The 17487-nt window shown below is 40.1% G+C and overlaps 1 protein-coding gene across 2 annotated transcripts in view; it reads right to left on the bottom strand.

Annotated features, from left to right (window-relative positions):
* Positions 1 to 16716, bottom strand: part of mrj (DnaJ heat shock protein family (Hsp40) member B6 mrj) — a 260059-nt gene extending 243343 nt beyond the window's left edge. Inside the window, exon 1 of one of the 2 annotated variants that reach the window (XM_067773135.1) lies at positions 16497 to 16716. The gene's annotated coding sequence lies outside the window, so the exon portion shown is untranslated. The remainder of the gene's footprint in view (positions 1 to 16496) is intronic. The other variant, XM_067773136.1, reaches the window with a different exon arrangement.
* Positions 16717 to 17487: the final 771 nt, after the last annotated feature.

Here is a 17487-nt window from a genome sequence, read left to right as displayed (position 1 = left end):
ATGATTTATATGTTGATCTTCATTATCACTGGCAATAAGAATGTCATCAATGTATGTAAATACAAAATCGAAATCAGAAAATACTTCATTAATAAAGCGTTGGAAAGTTTGAGCACTGTTTCGTAAACCGAAAGGCATTCTTACGAATTCAAACATTCCAAAAGGGGTAGTTATTGCAGTTTTATGAATGTCTTCTTCTGCCATTGGAATTTGGTGGTAAGCACGCACTAGATCAATTTTGGAAAAAAATTGTTTGTTTTTTAAATCAATTGTTAAATCGTGGATATGTGGTAAAGGATACCGATCTGGTGTAGTAATAAAATTAAGTCTTCGATAGTCTCCGCAAGGTCTCCAATCATTTGGTTCTTTTTTAGGAACGAGATGAAGTGGAGATGCAATTGGAGAATTTGAGGGTCTGCATATACGCGTTTTGACCAAAAATTCAAATTCAGCTTTAGCAATTTTAAGTTTGATTGGATCAAGGCGTCTAGGTTTCGAAAATGGTAAAATACCTTTTGTTTCTATTCTGTGAACCGTATGGTGTTTAACTTTGTTAATATAATCTGGTTCACAGGTAATAGATGGAAATTAATTAAGTAATTTTGAAAATTTATTTTCGACAATAGGAATTTTGAGTTGTATTGTAAGTCATTGTGTTATTTGTATAGTTGTTATTTTGATTTTCTGAATTTGTAAAATTACGAGTTCGTATTGGTGAACGTAGAACCATATGAAAAAAAAAATTAAATTAATAATTTGAAAATTAGAAAATATTTAAGAATTTCTTTGGAAAGGGAGTTAACAATTTAAATAAAATATTTATTTTTATATATAAAAAAAAAATAAATAATTTTAAATAATTTATATTAAAATTGTTAAAATATAAAAATAATCTTAAAATAAATTTGAAAATTTAAAAGGTTTAAAATTTTAATTTAAATTATAATTGAAAATTTTTTAATTTAATATTAAAAAAAATTATACTTACATAAAATTAAATTTAATACAAAAATATTAAAATTAATAAGTAGTTGATTGATGATTGTTGAAAAATTTCTTAAATTAATATCTGTATTGTTTGATGTCGCAATGGTTTTAAAAAATATGCAATGCCTTGTTTTTTTCTTTATAAATCTCTTCATTTTCATCGTGATGTCTTCATTTTAAATCTTTTCTTGTGTGTATTGCGTGCAAAATTGTTGTAGTAGCTTTTGTTGTTGTGGCTTGGATAACCCAATCGTTGCTTTTAAGAGTATTATGTTGCAAATTTTTTTTTTTTATTTGCACACACATTTTTAGAGTTATTTATTAATTAACAAATCGTAGGCAAATTTTATTTTGTATTTTTGTTTATGTTGCATAAAAATTATAGAATGTCTACTAGTAAATTTCTGTTATACGTACTTTTGTGTTTTTAATTTGATTTTCAACAATTATTTTTTGTTTTAATGTTTAATATATATATAATTTACAGCGACTGTTATATGAAATTTGCACAGAATGTTGTTGTATTGCTTCCTGTCCACAAATGTATAGGGAACACAAACATAGTTATAGTATATGCATAAGAATTTCAATAGTGCAATTTATTAAATTTTTATTTTTTTTTTTGTTTTTTTTGATTAAGTTAATTCTTCAGCGCGTACTGTATAATGCTATTTTAATTATAACAAATATGGAGGGATAGTTTTGTAATTGGTTTAAGCAACTAAAACAAATTTTCTTTGGTAGCACGTCACTTAGTTGCACTTCTATTTGCGGTATTGAATTGGTCAATAGCTTTGCGATACGTAAAGCGTCACATTCAGTAATTGTATCACATATAGACTTATATAAAAATTTAGGTCCGTTGGTAGAATCGCCAATATATCAACATTCAGGTTGATATTTAAAAAAACTCTTTTATTTTCGCTTTGAAATATAAAATTTATTTTTACTTATTTTTTAGTTTAAATATTTTCCAACTAATTAGAATTTTCTTTTTTTTTTTGAAGTTATTCAAAAATTTTAAGTTAGCATAAAAACTACATTAAAAATTATTTTAAAAATTAAAGTAGAGTACAAAGTAGTTAACACTATACAAACAAACATCTGATTGATGAGCCAACACCGCCTAGGCGCTTAAGGAGTCATCTCCGCAAGTATTTTGAGGAAATACGGCACCTGAGAACCCAGCCGTATGAAGCAAAATAACACAAGCAGGTCCTTGGTGAACTCCACAAACAGGTGTCGGACCTTTATGTCAGGAATTGCCCGGTGAATCCAGTACTCAAAGAAAAGTACCCAAAACTTGTGGAAGAGGAACGCATACTCCCCAGCTAAACACGGGTCACTCTTGCTCAACTTCGTTCTGGATACTGTAACAGGTTAAACTCTTACCTATACAGAATCAACCCCGACATACAAAATGTATGCCCCGCCTGCAATGTGTCCCCACATGACACCAACCAACGCCTCTAAAACCCCTTTCATTATGGTCCACCCCTGTTGACACAGCAAGTTTCCTTGGACTCCCGTTAGAGGATATTGGTGACAATTTGTGATCGGTCACGGCTTTTTTTATATCATTTATGTACATTGTAAATAGTATCGGTGCAAGTAGTGAACCTTGTGGCAATCCGATATCTACATCCACAACCGATGATACTGCGTTTCCAATTACCGTCCTTTGCTTTCTGTCACTGAGATAACTTCGGAACCATTCCAAAGTCTTTCCTCTGACCCCAGTTTTGAACAAAACAGTCAACAATTCCCGTCTATCAATTGTTTCAAAGGCCCGTTTCAAGTCTAAGAAGACAGACACCACAACTTTTTTATCTGATATATCTTCTTTCCATTCTGCAATAACCATGTTGAGTGCTGTTTCAACAGAATGGCTCTTCCTGAATCCAGACTGTTCTGGTATAATAACTTTGTGCTTTTCTAGGTATGCCACCAATTGATTATTCACCACCATTTCCATAATTTTCTCATCTGAGGGTAACGTATTGATTGGCCGTAGCTCCTTCGGTTTCACTGTATTTTTTACTTTTTCCACAGATACTATTGTTGAAACTTTCCAGCAGTTTGGAACAATGCCATTATTTAGGGACTCATTTATTATGTCTTTGTAAAAGTTACCAATGTACATCATGGAATCCTTGAAAACACCCTCAGATAAAAGCTTTTCTCCGCCATATTTATTTTTAAAAGCTTTTGCGATATTCATTATATCATCTAACACAAGTTGGCAGAAATCACAGCAGAGAGCGTTGCGTTTGGGGCTCGTCAGTGGATGGATCGCTGCATATGGTGTGCCGCTAAGAATAACAACTGACTTGGGACGACAATTCGAATCAGCACTTTTTAAAGAACTCACACAAATGCTCGGCGTAAAGCACCTACGAACAACAGCGTATCACCCCCAATCCAACGGCGTTATTGAACGCTGGCACCGAACATTAAAATCAGCTATCAAGAGCTACGCTTCAAACGACTGGAGTTTCATTTTACCACTGGTGCTACTTGGATTGCGCTCAACGCCAAAGCAAGATATAGGTACCAGCACCGCAGAGATGGTATATGGCGCCCCACTCAGACTTCCCGGCGAATTTTTACAAAAATCAACACGTGATGCCAGTGAAGCAGAGTTTGTTGAAAAGTTACGCAAGGCAATGCAAGCGCTACGACCCTCGCCGCCGACACACCATAGCACTCCTTCAACTTTTTTACAACCGAAACTTAAGGAAGCAAAATTCGTTTTCGTGCGAGTGGACCGCGTAAAATCTCCACTTGAACCATCCTACGAAGGACCATTTGAGGTGGTCGAACGCTGTGAAAAATACTTCAAAGTAAAATTGTTTAACAGAATCGTCAACATTTCAATTGACAGATTGAAAGCGGCTTTTCTCTGCGACCACAACAACGCACAATCCCCTACAGAGAATGAACGACAAAAACAAAAACAAAAGAAAGATAAAACGAAAGAGGATGCCACCGGTTCAAACTCAAATTTACTACCAGCAGACAGCGAAGCGAAAACAGCAAGGTCCGGTAGAATTGTGCGATTGCCAATACGATTTCGTTAACATCTTCACTAGAGGGGGAGTATTGTGGCGCGCATAACATGAAATACATGTACCTAAGCCCGCAGAATGTATACAGCTTATCTTAGGTATATTACATGCGCTTTAATGCAACACTGTATTATATTAGCTTTACTCTATATGCTCTCACATACAAATTTACATAAATACTGAATACCAACTCTCTTGGAATTTCCCTGTTAAATCAGGCCACCACATAACACAAACATACATACATTATACCTAACTGTAATTACATATAGATAGTAAGAAGGAATGTGAATAAAGTGTTAGTCTATTTTTGACTACGGAATATAGCGGTCGATTTTCTATACCCATAGCACCTAGTGACGTCAGTATCGACAGCTGCCGCCCAAACCACAGTTCTATTGCGATCGAGCGATCAACGTTTAGTTCGGATGCAGTAGGCATTTCTTCGATACTATCACTAATTTCGACTATGCTCTGTACAAAAAAAGTTGTTTAGGGCGTTAGCTATATGATACTCATTATCGAGGCATTCGCCATGTATTAGATTAGATTAGATTATTTATTTATTACGGCCAGAAGCCTAATTCGTAAATTTTAAAATATTACAGTTTTTTATCTTATAGCTAAGGTTTTACAATATTCATATAAATTTGTTTTAAATACTGTTATTTGGTTGCAACTTTTTATATCCATAGGCAGATCATTGTAACTTTTCAGACCCTTGTAGAAAATGCTCTGTTGATCAATTTCAGTTATAAAAAACGGCAATTTGAAATTCTCGTATTTATGTTGTGAGTTTGCTCAACTAATGCTATATTTTTATTTAAATACTCAGGTACATTGCCATGTTTGATATTAAATATGAATTTCATGGAGTGGAAAAAAATCTTTTGTTTTACACTTAACCAGTCTAAAGTCTTCAACATGTCAGCCGTTCGTGTATCCCTAGGTTTCTGAAGAATAAATCTCATGCATCTATTTTGAAGCTTTTGGAGCTTGTCTACTTCTTTATCCGATATTGTGAATAGAATGGACGGGCAGTACACGAAGTGCGGTTCTATAACTGATTTATATAAGATTATTTTGTAGTATTTTTGAATGAATTTAGTTGTTCTCTGCATCACTCCTATTTTATTAGCTACTTTTTTAATTGTATAATTTATATGATCTTCAAATTTAAGTTTATTATCAAGCAGTCAGTTGTAAGCAGTTAGTTGTAAACGTTTAGTTTTAATAAGTGAGTAACAAAGTAAGGTCTTACGACCAATAATTAAATTAGTGAATAAATAATAATAAAGGTCTTGAGACCCAAAAAAATTATTTTTTTAGTAACCTTAACAAAGGATACAATAATTGGCTACTATCTTAGTGATATGTTTTTTGTTATCTGTAAGCTCTGCGAGGTCTTTCCGACACTTGCACATCCGCTTCATGTTTCCGTTATTGCAGCTGTTTCCATTATTACTCTGCCTTCCATATACATATTCCCCCCCCCCCCCCCCCCCCGCTACCATCCAGCAGACCCGCTGCTCAGCAAGTCACAAAAAGTACCCGCTGCTGCTCGCGCCCCACGGCGCCAATAACTCAAACAGCTGCTACCACTCATAACTACTACCTTCGTAGTAGAGTCGATGCTGAGCATCAGCCCCTGCCCCCGTCTTCTCCCCCCTCTTTTCCGGCAGCAATCGTGTAGGTCAGGGAAAAAGACTCTTAGTCCCTACCTCCTTTTGCACCGTTTGCCAGCACAGAATATATATGTTTGCGACATCCGCCCAATGCAGCTCCTGCCTTGGGTGGTGCACTTTCCTAGATGTTCTGGTCTCCGCGACGGCAACCCTCCGACGGGTTTCATCGCGCCATGTTGCCAGGTCACAAACCCAAATCATCCGAATACCCCAATGCTTGCCCAAGGGCGCCCAGTCCCAAGGCCACAACAGCAATTGCGTCCTGGCCTTCCACAACCTAGGCGTAGTCACCCCTCACTTACCCCTAGAGTGGCGGTGTCACCCCTCATGCACTTCAGAATTCTGCAGTTCAACTGTAATGGACTAACTGGGAAGATTACGGAGATAGTCGATTTTATGAAGCGGCACAACATCCGCATTGCTGCGATTCAAGAGACTAAACTCACAGCAAGATCTGCATTGCAGACCTGCTCTGGTTATAATGTCCACAGGAAAGACCGCGAGAGCGGAAATGGAGGCGGCCTCGCGTTTATTATACACCACTCTGTGCAATATCATATATTTGATCCTGGCATCGACCGCAGGGACAATGTCTTAGAACGTCAAGGCCTATCTGTCCGGTCAGGCGATGCAAATCTAGAAATCATCAACATCTACATCCCTCCTGTCACTTGTTGCCCCAGTGGATACCGCCCTAATATCGAGGCCTTACTCACTGGCAACAATCGCATTATCTTAGGCGATTTCAATGCCCATCACGACCTATGGCATTCAAACTTGCGGGCGGACAGTAGGGGTGAGATGTTGGCGGATCAAATAGACGAGACGACGTTCTGCACAATAAACGGAGACGCCCCCACACGTATGGTAGGAAGCTGTCATAGCTCGCCAGATATCTCAATCGTGAGCGCAGAACTCGTAAACTGCGTCAACTGGCAGCCGATGCTAACATTGGCATCCGACCACCTGCCCATACTTATTTCGTTCGAGCGTACCGCCGACTTCATCGTCACCGAAAAACGCACTTTCATAAACTTCAAAAAAGGAAAGTGGGAAGAATACAAATCTGCAACAGACAACAGCTTTGCTGCCCTCCCTATCCCGACTGATGCCCGCCAAGGGGAGCGTACCTTCCGTAAGGTCATTGAATCCGCCTCGGCACATTTCATTCCCGCCGGGAGAATTCCCGAAATCCGGCCCCACTTCCCGGCGGAGGCCGCGAGCTTAGCGAGGGAACGCGACCTTATAAGACAGCTTGATCCAGGCGACCCCCAAATAAGGGATATAAACCAACGCATCAGATTGCTTGTGGACGAACACAAGCGGGCGAAATGGGAAGAGCACCTAAGAGGTTGTAACCTCTCTACCGGTGTAGGTAAACTTTGATCCACCGTAAAGTCCCTATCGAATCCGACTAAGCACAAAGACAAAGTTTCCATCGCCTTTGGCGATAAGGTGCTGTCGGATGCGAAAAAATGCGCGAGCGCTTTCTGCCGACAATATATAATGCATCCTACGGTCGACAAAGATAGACGGAGAGCCAATAGACACGCACATAAACACAAACTCAGCGCGTCACCAATTACCATCACCGCTAGAGAGGTTGAGGACGCCATTGGTCGCGCTAAACCATCCAAAGCAGTGGGCCCAGACGGCATAGCCATGCCGATGCTTAAAAACCTAGGGAAAAAGGGTTTCAAATATTTAGCGCATGTCTTCAACCTGTCTCTTTCCACCTTTGTCATACCCGAGAAATGGAAAATGGCCAAGGTGGTCTCGCTACTAAAGCTTGGGAAACCAGCTAACGTAGGTGAGTCATATCGTCCGATATCTCTCCTATCGCCAGTGGCAAAGACGCTTGAAGCCATTTTGCTCCCTTATTTCCAAGCACATTTGCAGCTAGCCCCTCATCAGCATGGCTTCAGAAAACTCCATAGCACTACCTCCGCGCTAAATGTCATTAGCACCCAGATAAATTGCGGTTTGAATCAATATCCCCACCATAGAACAGTACTCGTAGCGTTAGACCTATCAAAAGCTTTTGATACGGTCAACCATGGCTCGTTACTGCAAGACCTGGAAGGGTCTACCCTTCCCCCATGTCTTAAAAGGTGGACCGCAAATTATCTGGGTGGTCGGCAGGCATCGGTGCAATTCAGAAACGAAACATCAAAACAAAGGAGAATTAAACAAGGGGTGCCACAGGGTGGTGTCCTATCCCCGCATTTGTTTAATTTCTACATATCTAAGCTACCTTCACCACCGGAAGGAGTCACAATCGTTTCCTACGCCGATGACTGCACAATAATGGCTACAGGCCCAGGCCCGAAGATCGATGAGCTATGCAATAAAATAAACGGCTATCTCCCTGATCTCTCCAGTTTTTTCGCCTCGCGAAACCTGGCATTGTCACCGACTAAATCTTCCGCGACCTTATTTACAACATGGACGCCCCAAATGTCGACCATATTGAACATCCACGTCGATGGCACTACGCTACCGACTGTCCTACACCCCAAAATCTTGGGTGTGACGTTTGATCAGGATCTACATTTTGGTGCGCACGCAACCGCAATTGTTCCAAGAATTCAGAGCCGTAATAAAATCCTCAAATCCCTTGCTGGCAGTACCTGGGGAAAAGATAAAGAAACGCTCTTGACCACATACAAAGCAATTAGCCAGCCGATTACGTGCTACGCGTCACCCATATGGTCGCCAAGCCTAAAAACCACCCACTGGAAGAAACAACAGGCCTGCCAAAATACTGCTCTCAGAATCGCCACGGGCTGTCTTCTTATGTCCCCAGAACACCATCTGCATAATGAGGCGAGAATACTCCCCATCAGGGAGAGAAATGAGATGCTGACCAAACAGTTTCTGTTGAATACCCAGAAACCTGGGCATCCCAACAGACATCTGATTGACGAACCAGCACCGTCTAGGGGCCTAAGGAGTCATCTCCGTAAGCATTTTGAGGAAATACGGCACCTGAGAACCCAGCCGTATGAAGCGGAAAAACACAAGCAGGTCCTTGGTGAACTCCATAGACAGGCGTCGGACCTTTGTCGGGAATTTCCCGGTGAATCCAGTACTTGAAGAAAAATATCCAGAACTCGCAGAAGAGGAACGCATACTCCCCAGGGAAACGCGTGTCACTCTTGCTCAACTTCGTTCTGGATACTGTAACAGGTTAAACTCTTACCTATCCAGAATCAACCCCGACATACAAAATGTATGCCCTGCTTGCAATGTGTCCCCACATGACACCAACCATCTCTTTAATTGTAATGTGGAACCAACGCCTCTAACACCCCTTTCCTTATGGTCCACCCCTGTTGAAACGGCAAGTTTCCTTGGACTCCCGTTAGAGGATATTGATGACAATTTGTGATCGGTCGCGGCTATTAGGTGGGGCGAGCATTGCTACAACAACAACAACAACAACATTGCTTGTGGACGAAAAAAAGCGGGCGAAATGGGAGGAGCACCTAAGAGGTTGTAACCTCTCTACCGGTGTGGGTAAACTTTGGTCCACCGTAAAGTCCCTATCGAATCCGACTAAGCACAAAGACAAAGTTTCCATCGCCTTTGGCGACAAAGTGCTGTCGGATGCGAAAAAATGAACGAGCGGTTTCTGCCGCCAATATATAACGCATCCTTCGGTCGACAAAGATAGACGGAGAGCCAATAGACACGCACATAAACACAAATTCAGCGCGTCACCAATCACCATCACCTCTAAAGAGGTTGAGCACGCCATTGGTCGCGCTAAACTATATAAAGCAGTGGGCCCAGACGGCATAGCCATGCCGATGCTTAAAAGCCTAGGGAAAGAGGGTTTAAAATATTTAGCGCATGTCTTCAACCTGTCTCTTTCCACCTTTGTCATACCCGAGAAATGGAAAATGGCCAAGGTGGTCCCGCTACTAAAGCCTGGGAAACCAGCTAACATAGGAGAGTCGTATCGTCCGATATCTCTCCTATCGCCAGTAGCAAAGACGCTTGCAGCTATGGCTTCAGAAAACTCCATAGCATTACCACCGCGCTAAATGCCATTAGCACCCAGATACATTGCGGTTTAAATCAATACCCCCACCATAGAACAGTACCCGTAGCGCTAGACCTATCAAAAGCTTTTGATACGGTCAACCATGGCTCGTTACTGCAAGACCTGGAAGGGTCTACCCTTCCCCCATGTCTTAAAAGGTGGACCGCAAATTATCTGGGTGGTCGGCAGGCATCGGTGCAATTTAGAAACGAACCATCAAAACCAAGGAGAATTAAACAAGGGGTGCCACAGGGTGGTGTCCTATCCCCACTTTTGTTTAAGTTCTACATATCTAAGCTACCTTCACCACCGGAAGGAGTCACAATCGTTTCCTACGCCGATGACTGCACAATAATGGCCACAGGCCCAGGCCCAAAAATCGATGAGCTATGCAATAAAATAAACGGCTACCTCCCTGATCTCTCCAGTTTTTTCGCCTCGCGAAACCTGGCATTATCACCGACTTAATCTTCCGCGACCTTATTTACAACATGGACGTCCCAAATGTCGACCATTTTGAACATCCAGGTCGATGGTCTACGCTACCGATTGTCCTACACCCCAAAATCTTGGGTGTGACGTTTGATCAGGATCTACATTTTGGTGAGCACGCAGCCGCAATTGTTCCGAGAATTCAGAGCCGTAACAAAATCCTCAAATCCCTCGCTGGCAGTACCTGGCGAAAAGATAAAGAAACGCTCATGACTACATACAAAGCATTGCTACAACAACAACAACATACAAAGCAATTAGCCAGCCGATTACGTGCTACGCGTCACACATATGGCCGCCAAGCCTAAAAATTACCCACTGGAAAAATCTACAGGCCTGCCAAAATACTGATCTCAGAATTGCAACGGGCTGTCTTCTTATGTCCCCAGAACACCATCTGCATAATGAGACGAGAATACTCCTCATCAGGGAGAGAAATGAGATGCTGACCAAACAGTTCCTGTTGAATACCCGGAAACCTGAGCATCCCAACAGACACAAGCAGGTCCTTGGTGAACTCCACAAACAGGCGTCGGACCTTTATGTCAGGAATTGCCCGGTGAATCCAGTACTCAAAGAAAAGTACCCAAAACTTGTGGAAGAGGAACGCATACTCCCCAGGGAAACACGGGTCACTCTTGCTCAACTTCGTTCTGGATACTGAACAGGTTAAACTCGTATCTATACAGAATCAACCCCGATTCAGACTACGGGACGCCCTTGGGCGTGAACAGCAGAGAGCCATAAAAGATTTAAAGAAATTACGGGGACGTCTGGTTTTAGGGTCTAGCCCTGAACAACCTGTCCTATGCAACCATCCCTTGCACGAGACACACTGACAAGAGTATGAACGTCCTAAAAAGATTCTTTTCCAGCAAACTCAGCAAAACCATTTCTCAGTTCCGGGGTCAGGAGACGGACCCGAATTGGGTTCGATACCTGCCCGGAGCAGGAGAGTATGGAGCAGTCCCGCTGCGGAAAGGACATAACGAATTAAATGGGGTTACACTGAAATGACAGTCCTTGGTCGGGAAAAATCCCGAGTCGCTCCGGTACATAGAACAAACTGTCTTGGGACATTCATATCACTGAGTAGCTAAAGGCATCTATCTGCCTTTGCACAGGTATGAATGTTGGAGATTCGAGTTCAATGCTCAGTTCCCGAAAAGGTAGCTGATGAATGATGTATAAAGTAATATGAGCAAAGCTCGCAATTTGTGATCGGTCGCGGCTGTTAGGTGGGGCGAATCACTGCTACAACAACAACAACAGCAAAGCTCGCTAATTAAATACATATTATCATATTGATATAATAGTAACAGGGGAAGTATTAAAACAAATACTGTAAAAATCCAAACAAATGTTACTAAGCTTTCATAAGCATACAGAGTGTATGTGCCTAAATGGTAAATAAAAGCAATATAAACAAAAAAGCAATTCTTAGAGACCAACTGTAAAGCGAACAACGGGACACTCATATGGCTGAGTAGCTTAATGCATCTGCCTTTGCACTGGTATGAATGTTGGAGATTCGAGTTCAATGATCAGCTCCCGAAAAGCTAGCTGATGAAGTGAAATTCAGAGACATGTCCTAATAACCATCGCCGTTTGTAAACTTTAAAATTTGTCTCTAATATCAATAACATCCCAATTTATGAAAGTGTGTTTTTCAGTGGTGATGAGGGCGGCATATCACTCGAACGAAAAGAGTATGGGTAGGTGTTCGGATGCCAATGTTACCATCGGCTGCCAGTTGACGCAATTTACTAGTCGTGTGCTCACGATTGATAAATCTAGCAAACAGTGACAGCTTCCTACCATACGAGTGGGGCGTCTGCTTTTGATGTTGATGATTTCCAAATATACACCGCCCTACCGGACAGATGTACCTTGACGTTGCAAGACACTGTCCTTGCGGCCGGTGTCGGGATCAAATAGATTATATTGCATTTAGTGGTGGGTGATAAACGCGAGACCGCCTCCATTTCCGCTCCCGCGATCTTTTGTTGTTGTTATTGTTGTAGCGATAAGGTTGCTCCCCGAAGGCTTTGGGGGGTGTTATCGATGTGATGGTCCTTTGCCGGATACAGATCCGGTACGCTCCGGTACCATAGCACCATTAAGGTGCTAGCCCGACCATCTCGGGAACGATTTATGTGGCCAGATTAAGCCTTCAGGCCATTCCCTCGCTCCCACCACACCCAAGTTCCAAGAGGAGCTTGGGGTCGCCATAGCCTCGTCTGTTACTGAAACAGGATTCTCCGCGGATATGTTAGGCTGACAGTTGGGTTTGGAGAAGCTATATATTGCGCTGCCAACCTGAAGGGTTTATTATTTATTTATTTATTATTACGGTCTTTAAGACCTAGTTTAGGTTAAAATAAGAGATTAAACATAAATACTCATGTCACATTTAGTGACGTACAATATAAAAACAATTTTTTTTTGAACTTACTAATATTTTCACTGTCTTTCAAATCAGAAGGTAACTCATTATACATTTTATACCCTAAATATTCAAGAGATCTTATGGCGAACTCAGTTCTTATTCTAGGCAGTCTTATATTATTGCAATTTCTTGTTCCATAATTGTGGATTTCATGATTATAATGTATTTTACTACTCAGGTAATTCGGTAACATTCCTAACCTAAGTTGGTGTATAAATTTCAATGTGAAATAACTAACTGACTGTTTAATACTAAGCCAGTTTAATCTATTGAGCATTACAAATTTTGGCGTTCTTGAAGGACATTTTAAAATAAATCGCATTGCCTTGTTTTGCTGTATTTGAAGTTTCTTAATATATATATCATTACTTAATAGCAGAATAGTAGGACAATAAATAAAGTGTGGTTCAATAATTGAACGATATACCAATATTTTATGACTTTGACTGATATGTTTACATGTTCTATACATGAAGCCTATTTTCTGTGCAATTTTCCTTTCCAGATAAGTTACATGCTCTCCAAAATTTAGATTATCATCAATCAAAACTCCTAAATACTTAATTTTGTCTACTCTTTGGATTTCCATGTTTTTTACCTTCAGCGTAATATTATTTAAACTATTGTTACTTATGATATTAGTGTTTTTACAAAATATCATGAACTTAGTTTTTTCGACATTTAATTTCAGTTTTCTAAGGCATAACCATTTGTATAGCGAGTCCAGGTCTTCTTGTACTTTCAGCATGGCACATTCTGCATATTTTTCACTTATGATAAGCAATGCATCATCCGCAAATAGACGTATTTTACAATATTTTAAGCATCTTTTGATATCATTGATATACAATGTAAACAATATTGGCGCCAAGACCGAGCCTTGTGGTAAACCAATGTTAACATCCACCACTGATGAAACCTCCTTTCCAATTATCGTTCTCTGTTTTCTGCCACCCAAATAACTCCGGAACCATTCCAACGCCTTTCCTCTTATACCAATTTTAAACATAACGTCCAATAGCTCAGATCTATCGACAGTTTCAAAAGCCCGTTTTAAATCCAAGAAGACAGACACCGTAAATTTTTTGTCCGCCATGTCTTCTTTCCAATCTGCAATTACCATATTCAACGCTGTTTCACAAGAATGGCTCTTCCTGAATCCCGATTGTTCTGGGATAATCACATTGTGCTTCTCTAAGTATGCCACAAGTTGATCCTTCACCACTGTCTCGATAATTTTTTCATCTGTAGGTAACGTGTTAATTGGACGTAGTTCCTCAGGTTTCATTGTATTTTTTACTTTTTCAACAGGTATTATTGTTGAAATTTTCCAGTAACTAGGTACAATACCGCTGTTTAAGGATTCGTTAATTATGTCTTTGTAGAAATTAGCAGTATATGTCATGGCATCTTTAACGACACCCTCCGATATAAGCTTGTAGCCGCCATATTTGTTTTTAAGTGATTTTGTGATAATAATAATATCGTCCACTACAATGTCAGTAAATTTAAATGTTTCAAATAAATTACTATGATTTGCGCTTATTTCATCCCCATTTACAATTTCTTCGATGCTATCATTAATTTCAAAAATACTTTGTATAAAAAAGTTATTTAGGGCATTAGCTATATCATATTCATTTTCCAGGCATTCACCGTTAATTACAATTTTAGTGATATGTTTTTTAACATCATTAAGCTCGACGAGGTCTTTTAGACACTTCCACATACGTTTCATATCGCCATTGTTATGATTTACTCTATCTTCCATGTATTTCTTTTTTTTATAAATTATGGTTCTTTTATATATTTTCTTAATGACGTTATATTCGTCCCAAAATCCAGTATTTCGAGCAGTTTTATAAGATTCTATTTTCTTTTATGCAGGTTTGTTAATTCTCGGTTTTGCGCCCGGGGTTGCGCCAAATAGCCCATTGAATCTGGTAGTTTAGTCGCCTCTTACGATAGGCATACCTACCGCGGGTATATTCTGATCCCCTAACCCGCTGGGGGACTCGCGATGTTTACTGTGGGCGTTATACCCAAATGAGGTCTGCAAAGCAGATCTTGCCATGAGTTTGGTCTCTTGGATCGCATCAATGCGGATGTTAGGCCGCTTCTTAAAATCAATAATCTCCGCGATCTTCCCAGCTAAACCATTACAGTTTAACTACTGAATTCTGAAGTGCAATGGGGAGATGTCGTCACTTTGCGGGTAAGTGACGGGTAACTACGCCTTGAGTTGAGGGAGGCCAGGACGCAAGTGCTGTTATGGCCCTGGGACTGGACGTCCCTGGGTGAGCATTGGGTACCCCGCGCTAAGGCGCAGACTACGGGACGCACTTGGGCGTAAACAGTAAGGAGCCACAAAAGATTTGTAAAAGTTACGAGTACGTCGGGTTATGGGGTCTAGCCAAGAACATACCGTCCGATCCAACCATCCCTTACACGTGACCCACTGACTGGAGTGTGACCGCTAAAAGATTATTTTCCGGCGAACGCAGCAAAACTATTTCTCTGGACCGGGATCACGTACAGCCCACGTATTGGTTTCGATACCTTCCCCGAGCAGCAGAAAAAGGCGCATTCACGCTGCAAGGATTTGCTGGGATGATGACAATTTGTGGGAGGAAAGAACAAATTAAATGTCTGCTTTTGTTAGCCTACCAAAGGCCGCCAACGGAGAGAGGTGTTCTGCCGAAAAATACTATGTACCCTGGTTTCGGAGGGTTTTTTCGGGTTTTCATTAGTATATTTTTATTTTCCGCCTTCGGATTGATACCGATGTCAGGACACGTCGTTAGACACCTCTCCCGATATTTTTGGGCGAGTTTTAACAGTTGTCAGCTAAAGTAAAGAATTACCCCCATTTCTGTTGGAAGACAACAATATTTAAAGAGATGTAAAACAGAGGTTGTCAAGCAGACCCCAATCTAAACTATTGAATACCTCTATTTTTGTATATAGATACATACACATGTGCATGGGCGAAAATGAAACGAAAAAATGTTAAAAAAAAAAACTGTTTTCTTAGTTTTGTTGTGTTGCTCCAAGCGCCATTGGCCTTTTTAAGTAATCACAGAAGTATCGTTTCCTTACTTAAACTCTGGAGATCTTATAAAAAACTGCACAAAAATTGGTAATAGTCTAGTTGAGGGGTCGACTGCTAATACGCTACCAAAAATATCGAGAGGTGTCAAACGACGCGTCTTGACATCAGTATTAATAATCCGATGGCGGAAAATAAAAATGTTAACGCATTAAAAAGATATTAACGAAAAACCGAAAAAAGACCCACGGGTACCTCCGAAACCTGGGGTCGGATCCATAGTATTTTTGCGCAGAACACCTTTTTGCGTTGGCGGCCTTCGGCCGCGCTTATAAAAGATAACCCTGGGCTACGCCATGCCAAGTCCGAGTGTGTGGTATAACCGTGGCTACCGCCACGGTGATGCACAATTTTTTTTGTGGGTATGAACACAACAACAACCACATGGAAATCGCCAACTTCAACTGCAAATATCTCCAGACAGAGATAAAATTTTTCTTTTCCGCCTTCGGATTATTGTTCCCGAGATTAATACGCTTCTTTTGACACCTCACTCGATATTTTTGGTAGCGTATTAGCAGTCGACCCCTCAACTATACTATTACCCAAAAATTTACTTAATTCTCTTTAGCCTTAGTATAAAAAGTACATAAAAATTATGTATATATGAATGAACGTTTTAACATAATCTTATGCGATCGCGAATGACTGTGCTTACTTTTGTTCCACTTTTAGGCTCCGATACAATCGGGTAAAGCCTCTGCATCCACAACACGCAATTTTGTTATTCAAATTACACTCTAAACGATTTTTTAACCAGGAAGTTGAAAATCTCTTCAGTATTGTCGTTCTAAATAGCCACCAGTTTTCATTTACGTGCACGCATTCCCCTCTAAAACACAATATCTAATCGAAACTTATCGCACAGGTGTTATCGAAGAAAGCTACCTGCAATTGAATATAGAAGGTGCTGCCAGACAGCCAGGCATGTCGAAGAATGAAACTAGAGCCCCTATTATGAGCATTTTTCGATCTTCGATCTTCGCTGGCTATCGAACATCGAAAATCGAATTTGAAATTGGTATTATGACATCAAATCTCTGTCGAAATTTTCGTTGTGTATCTAATTTTGAAGCGAATAGAAATTTGTTGTCGACGCTGTATCGAATAGAAGAAAATAGTTTGAAACGTAAGTTTTTTGTGTTTATCTTTTACTTTTTTGCTACCTAACAGTAATTTTAAACTATTTGTATTATCGTATATATTGTAGGATGCTTTATTTTATTAAAATTAATATCCACACAAAAATTATTTAAAAGAAAATGTTATATTTTCATGATGCAAAATTGAATAATAATGAAAATTTTTGAAAAATCAATTATTGAAAATTTAAATGTATAAAACAAATTAAAATTAGAAATTTCAAAGTAACATAATAACAAAGTTAAATAAAAATAATTGAGTCAATATAATTTAAGAACCCTACATATAGGTCCAAGGTCGTGAATTCAAAACAACTGCTTGGAAGATTGGTTTAAAAAATTGGACTAAATCCGTTTATAACAAATGGAACTTGCAGAAAAGATCAGGTGGAAAAAATTCCGAGTGCATTCTCGTACCCGATTCTCATTTGAGACAATCCCTAGTGCAAAATCTGAGAATGGTTGCCAATTTCAAAAAGGTTGGAATAGACTTGGCTCTTGTGCATT

The sequence above is a fragment of the Eurosta solidaginis genome, chromosome 3 (genome assembly GCF_040869045.1).
Source record: "Eurosta solidaginis isolate ZX-2024a chromosome 3, ASM4086904v1, whole genome shotgun sequence".
NCBI classification, from domain to species: domain Eukaryota; kingdom Metazoa; phylum Arthropoda; class Insecta; order Diptera; family Tephritidae; genus Eurosta; species Eurosta solidaginis.
This window is presented reverse-complemented; position numbering and strand designations above follow the sequence as displayed.